This window comes from Oxyura jamaicensis, chromosome 15 (genome assembly GCF_011077185.1).
Source record: "Oxyura jamaicensis isolate SHBP4307 breed ruddy duck chromosome 15, BPBGC_Ojam_1.0, whole genome shotgun sequence".
In the NCBI taxonomy this organism is placed as follows: domain Eukaryota; kingdom Metazoa; phylum Chordata; class Aves; order Anseriformes; family Anatidae; genus Oxyura; species Oxyura jamaicensis.
The window spans coordinates 6708410-6715443 of record NC_048907.1 but is presented as its reverse complement, the minus strand read 5'-3'; the positions used below and the strand labels follow the sequence as shown (position 1 = coordinate 6715443).

At 49.6% G+C, this 7034-nt stretch overlaps 1 protein-coding gene across 4 annotated transcripts in view; it reads right to left on the bottom strand.

Moving 5' to 3' along the window:
• TBX5 (T-box transcription factor 5) overlaps nucleotides 1-7034 on the bottom strand; it is a 127335-nt gene that overhangs the window by 59613 nt on the left and 60688 nt on the right. The window contains exon 1 of one of the 4 annotated variants that reach the window (XM_035340613.1): nucleotides 4972-4994. The exons of the other annotated variants lie outside the window; for them this stretch is intronic. The gene's annotated coding sequence lies outside the window, so the exon portion shown is untranslated. Of the gene's footprint in view, nucleotides 1-4971; nucleotides 4995-7034 lie in introns of those variants that run through there. 4 annotated transcript variants of the gene reach the window in all.

Here is a 7034-nt window from a genome sequence, read left to right as displayed (position 1 = left end):
AAATAAAATAAAATAAAATAAAATAAAATAAAATAAAATAAAATAAAGGGGGAAAAAAAGAAATCTAGGTTGTGCTATGGATTCTATAGATGAGAAATGAAACACTGCCTCTCGAGTTAGGGGCAAGAAGGGTAAAAAGCAGGGGACGATGAGTGAGGATGGGGCCAGAGCTGCTGCATATCCCTGGGGGTGGCATCCCGGAGCACCCCTGGACAGACCCTGTGGGAAGCCGGTGAGCTCCAAGGCATTGGAAAGAGGAGCAAGAGAGAAGCCAAATCTGGCAGCGTGTTTATGATGTAAAACCCCGATAAAACTTACAATGAAAATATTTCCAACCCAAGGAGGGCTTGGGAAGGGAGTTCAAATGGACTCGAAATGTCCTTTGCAGGCGGACGGCTGCAGGATGGTCGGAGGAGGGGGGATAAATGTCCTCGGGGGGACTCTGAAACTGAAAAAGCCTCTCCTCTGCACCAAGCCGAGGAGGCGCAGGCAGCGCGCAGCGGCTCCAAAATAGGGCGCAAGGCGCGGCGCAGCGTCCCGGAGCTTGGCTCAAGGCAGGGGAATGGGGACACCCCCCCTAAACCGAGGGAGCCCCCGGGGTGAGGAAGGGGGCTGCGACCCACAGCGGTCCCTTGCGCCCCTTTTCTCTGCCCCAAAGCGCCCCCAGCAGCACGGAGCATCCCCGGCGACACCGCGCACCCAGCCCCGGCCGGCTGGGGGGCTTCTCCCCCCACCCGCTCCTTCCCCTCAATCTGCATTATTATTAGCAGTATTTTATCCTAGGAAAAACAAACGTCTCCCTCCTTTCCCATCACACGCCGGGGGGGTAGGGGGTGGCAGGCCCAGATAACAAAGCAGCTGGTGTGGAACGAAGTTGTAAGGAAATAATTGATATGTAATAAGGCTGAGTGAATCTATCCCAAAGAAAATATTGCGTAAGCGGTTATGATTAAACATGCCCGGGCGAAAGGCGCTCTCATAAACGAGTAATGGAGCTAAGGAAACAAATGATCATTGGGAATGTTAAACACAGAGGGGCATTTCATCACACAAACATAAATTCAGCTTGAAAGAGACTTAGGAGGGAAAGAGAGGAGGAAAAAAAAAAAAAAAAAAAAAAAAAAAACACTACCACCACCCCTTTATCCTCAGATTATGCGATGGACGCTGTTTGATTATGCTGGGAGTTGCGGGCTACCCCGCTGGCCGAGGACGGCCCGATTCTACCCCTCTTTTTTAGACCTGGCACAAATGCGATTTTTCCAGCCCACGAAGGGATTTTGTTCTACTCCACGAAGGGATGCACGCACCGGGACAGTGCAACCCCTTCCCCTCTTCTATCCCGAATCCAGGCTCTTCCCGATTTTTTGTTAACGTGTGAAAATAATAAAAGAGACCGAGGTTATCTCTCATAAACGAAAAATAGAGCAATCAAATGGGCAGGCCCTCCCTTTCTTTTCGCCTCGCTCCCGTCTCCCGGACAAATCCCAGCTCCGGAGGCACGGAGCGCATCCAGCCGGTGGGAAATCTGCGCTCCTTATTCCTTAATCTCCGCTTGACTTGTTTCTAGCTGGCGGCTTTACAGGCGGCAATGTGCTCCTGGCTGAAGCCCTGGCACTCAGACACAGGAGCCCCAGCTCGGAAATTCGTTCGGAGAGAAATAATTTGGTGTGAGACGGTTTGAGCTGGGGGGAAGATGCCCAAGCACAGCCGGGGACCATTCCTCCAACACCACCGCACCTGGCTGCAGATCTCGGTTGGGTGCGGGGGGTTATCGGGCATTTCCACCCGTGCTGTTTGAACCCCAAGCAGAGCAATTCCCCCTCCACCCTCCCCCCCAAGCCTCAAAAAGAGCACCCTCTCGGGGCTGCGGGACCGGCCCCGGCTCTTCGCGGGAGCGCGGCTTCGTTTGAAGCAAAATAAAATAAAATAAAATAAAGAAAAAGAAAAAAACGAGAAAAAGCGGGGGAGGAAGGAGAGAGGAGGGAGATATTTGTGTAACAACTTGAAATAATTTACCCCAGAAAAAAAGGAAATCTGGGCAAGAGTTTATCAGGCAGTTCCCTTTGCCAGCATGTTTAAAATGTATAAGTAATTTTAAAGTGTGTCTTCACTTAATATATTTTCCCCTTTCTCCTTCAGATGACAAGGAAGACCAGTGATTGCAAGATGTCTACAGATAGCGCCCTTTAAGAGTTTCCACATTGTATGGTTAGGGGAAAAAAATGTGTTTGTGGTTCCTACGTCCCTCCCGACAACTTTCTTATACTCGTCTCGTTTTATGGCTCCTTTTGTTCGGGCTGCGCACGGTGGCTTTTCCCTTTCACTCGTGTCACCCCCCTTCAAATCGGGACCCCTTGAGGGGGAGGAAGAAATTCTGGGGTGTCTGCCTGTGTCTAATGGGAGAGAAAAGGATTTCCTTTAAAAACACGCTAAAGCAAAAAATATGTATGTCCCACAAATCCGTGTCCAAAGGGACTCCCAGCACTTCGGGTTTGGATTTGATTAAATATTTCGGGGGCTGTTTGGGGAGAGCTTTAGAGAAAATCACCGAAGCCTTGTTTTGGTGGAAAATAAAGCAGTTTATGGGCAATATTAGCGAGGGTCCTATTTTCTTCACAGACACGAATCTTAGCTGCGAAGGGACAGAGCTGCAGTGGCCTCGGTGCGAAAAAAGATTGAGGCTTGCTACGAGCTCGAGTGATAAATTACAACGGCTTCATCACACGAGAAAAATTATTTTTTTTTCTTTAGGTAAAAGAAAAAGAAAGACGGAATTTCTCAGTTTTCGACACAGAAAACACTTCACTTTTCCTTTCCCCATAATTTAAAAACACGAACGCTTCCCGCACCGCAGAGCTCTTGCATTGCACTTGCCGGAGAAAACACGACGGTGTGAGGGGCTAAGGAGCTTTTGCAGAACTTTTGCAGGGCAGAGGAAAGATGTTTCATTGCAGGTTTCCTCCAAGAGCCGTGCTAGCTTCGAGGGATCCCACTCACATCACCCTATGCTCGCACTGAAGCCAGGAAATCACCCGGAGAGCCGGAGGAGGAAAGGGCTGGTTCCTTCCCTCGGCTTCGGTGTGAATATTAAACCGTCCCGACAAATTATCCTGGGTTTCTGGGGATGGAGCAGTCTCGTAGGATACTGGTAGGAAAATTATCCTCGTCTCCAGACAGGCACGGCTCCCCTGGAGCTCGCAGCAATTGCAGCGAGGAGTTTGTGCACAAACACCTCCAGCGGGGGCAGGCAGGAGAAAGCAAAGCCCCAAATAATTGCGCGAGGAGATGTGCTTCTAAAGCATCAAAAGCAACCTCTGAAAACAGCTGCGGGATCGGGCTCAGGAACTGCAAGATATTTGGTTAATTTTGTTGGGTTTAGGATAATATCCGATATCTAACTATATATAGGGTATCACTTAGGATCCCGTATCCAGTTTATCCTGACATCGAAGACATAAGCCATAAGATGCTTGAATTTTAGGCGCATTCAAAACCCCGATTTAAAACCAGCCCCAAACCCCTCGGCGTGCCAGGGTTTCTAACCCGACATTAATTCCCGGTTTTGCTGCAACCCCGCCAACGAAAGGCACGATTTCCCCTACACAACGATCCGCCTCAGCACTACCCTCTTTAGGGATTTACGAACCCTCGGACGGGCGGGGATGCGTCTCCGAGCTTTGAGGCGACGCGAAATCGATTAAACGAGATTATTTCGGCAAACAATACTTTTCCTTAAACTGGGAGAAAATGCCTCATGTTCGCAGTCCCTGCCTGCGGACCCCGCTCGCTCCCAGCGGTAACCGAGCGGCCGGGCCGGGCTTTATGTGAATAATGGTTTTCATTATTTTCGAGGTGGGAAGGAGGCGGAAAGAGGAAAGAAATATATAGTTTTTGCTGAGCTACTTCTTGGACACGAGCAAACGTGGAGCTGCAGGAGAGCTCCGCCAGGGCTGGGAGCAGCTCGGCCGCGTGGCCCCGCCCCCCCCCCCGCCCCATGGTTGTAGGGCTGGGAGACTCCCAGGCAATCGGCTGCATTTCCCTGAGCTTTGCCCCCTTTTTTTTGCCCCGTCCCTTGCAGCTGTCAGGAGGGAAAAACTAGCCCCATAGCCTTTGTGACAAGCTGCTAACGCGCATTACCCAAAAAGCGTCTTTGAGAAGAGACCAAAAAGGAAAAAAAAATAAGAGAGCAAGAACGACCCAAGCTTTGTGCTATCTACAATCAGTGGGTGCTGGATCTCACCGATGGTGAAGGAAAGGGGAGGCGGGGAAAGAGGGTGGGTTTTTCTTTGATGAATTCCTAAACAATTCCTATTATTACTTTCTTCGCCAACCCAGGGTGAATACGGGGTCCAAATGGCAAGATTTGCCTTTCAAGGAGTAACATGAAATCAAAACACCTGTTATACATTAGCCCTCTCCCACTTCCACCTCCCCTGTAAATGAAATCATTTTTTTTTAAAAAAAAAAAAAAAAGGAAAAAAAAAAAAGGAAAGAGGAAAAAAATAAGAGAGAATAAGCATATTGTTTTTCTCCCTTGACATATGGGACCAGAGCTGGAGAACTGGGCATCATTTAAGGTGAATATATGAATAATAAGGCATTTGGGAAGCAGCTAGATGGCTTCTACCACTACATCTTCAGGCACTTTCACATCCAAACCCTAGCAGAGGCAGCCCCAGCACCTCTGCCCACTACAGACACCTGGAGGGCAGCCAGCTGAGTGGGCACAGCTCCAGGCAGCATCTCCTAAACCCTCCATGTAGTCCCAAACCTACAGACAACATCCACACCCATGCACAGGCACCCCCCTGCCAGAGCCAGCATCTGCCCACCCCATCAGCTCCACCCCACTCCCACCCAGTTCCCCCCCACTCGTGTCCAACCCCACAGGGGCCAGCCCTAAAGCCTGTGGCCAAGGGAACCCCCAGGCAAGGGGGAGCCATGGGGGGCCCAGGGGAGCCCCTTTACCTTGGCAGCAGGCAGGGTCTCATGGGTGCCGAGGCCTGGCAGCAGGCTGGGCTGGCTACCGGCCCTATTTCCGCTTGTAACTATGAGGAGACCCCAAGCCTCTCCTCGATAAGGTATCACAGTGTCTCTGCAGTCCGCGGTCAGCACCTTAGCTCGGAGCTCGGCGGCACCGCTGGCAGCCGTGCCGGGACAGCGGGGAGATGTCGAGGCATTTCTGGGAATAATCACATCACACAAGTGCTTACATTCCGGCTTCCTTTCTCTTTATCCCTACCACCAAGTTTGAAGTCACACCTTCTACCGGATTGTTTAAGGTCTCTGGGTTGGAGTGGGGGTGGGTGGCAGGGAAGGAGGGGGGGGGGGGGGGGTATTGCTGGTTGTTAATCTATAGGGTTCCTCCAGGCCAATAAAAGTAGCATGGTCAGAAATTTCTCCTTTTCAATAGAAATGTCTCCCTCTCTCCCCCACTCCCCCCCCCCCCAACCCCCAGCCCTTTCTGTTTGTTTTGTGCCTGGACTTCAGGGTCTGCCAGACTGGGAGTCCTGAAAGCTGCTCAGGCAGAGCTGCAAAGTAACAAAAAGACTTTGTTTTCCCCCCGTACAGTCACGTCGGGGTTCTGGTATATGCATACACATCGTGGAAAACACACCTGGAAAGGAGACTTTATAAAAGTATCTCATACACAGGCACCAGGGTAGGTCTCCCAAAATGCAACTCAAGGCCTTAAACCTGCAGCATCCGGGAGGCTCACGCGTGCGCTGGTACAAAAATAAACCACAGCAAACATCTGTGCATGCAGGGACTGAACAGCCAAGCATGGACAGAGCAACACAAACACCCCTGTAACACTTCTGACACATACTTTGCATATACAGGGAATTATCTTCATTAGATTTAATCTAAAAAAAAACCTGAAAGGTGAGTTTGTGGCTGGGAGCTGGATAGCTCAGTGCTGTAAGCAGCTCTGGAAATTCACACCTTTCCTACAGAAAATCACCCACCAGAATCATTTCCATCAGCATTTTTCTGCATCCTCCCTCTGTTCTCTCTCCAGATCACCTACAGCTTTGTGCTACCATCTTCTGTACGCTACACGCTCAACTCTCCATCCCTTTCATTCAAGCAGGGTCTGGAGATCTACTCAGACACCTTAAAATCAACCTGGCTACTAATGCAAGTAACAGGTCACCAGAAACAAGCTCTGATGCAAAGTGCTGGCGGGTCACCTGAATCCCCTCTGCTTGTGTTTTATACCAGGCACTTAGCTCGTCTCCCGAGCAGTAGCAGTCCAGAAGACACAGGCTGGTTTATAGCTTCCCCCCCCCCCCCAAGATTTTTACATTTTCTCTAAGGTTTTTACTTTTTACAAAAATGGCTACTTCGGGCAGTGGAAGCACTTCTGAGAACATGCCCTGTCAGGGCTAGCCATGAGGTATCTGGTGCTCACACAGTTTAATGGGGAAGGTAAAACCAAGCAGATGGAGACGAGTGCTACCTGACTGAGAGGCAGCGGGGACTATTGCATGGCTACTGTCAGAGGGCGAAGCCTTTGGCAGTGCCCTTGATCTCACTGTCACCCTTCCCATCCTTCATTTAGGTCATTCTTTTAATACTGCAACCACCCTGCAACTGACAACTGCCTCTTCTTCGTGTAGCTCTTGGACTCAGCCAGGACCCCCATCACACTGGGACTTTGCTGTTTCCTAATAAATAATTAGAGCATGTGTGCACCATGCCTATCACCACAAAATCTGGGCTTTGGCTTGGCTTTCTGGTTATCTCCTAATGCCAATAATAATAACAATAATAATAATAATATGAACATTGCTTTGTGGATTCAGACCTGCCAGAAAGGCAGTAAGCCAAGTATTACACTTGTGGGAGGTATCTTGCAGAGTACTCCAAGGATCTTTTGTTAGGTCTGGTCTTATTTAGTATTTTCATTAATAGCCCTGTAAATGGATTACACAGCCCATTAATAAAATTGGCAGATGCTACCCAGTTCAGGGAACTTGTGAAAAGCAAGAGATTTTAAAGGGAGCAAAGAGAAGGTCAGAGAAAAG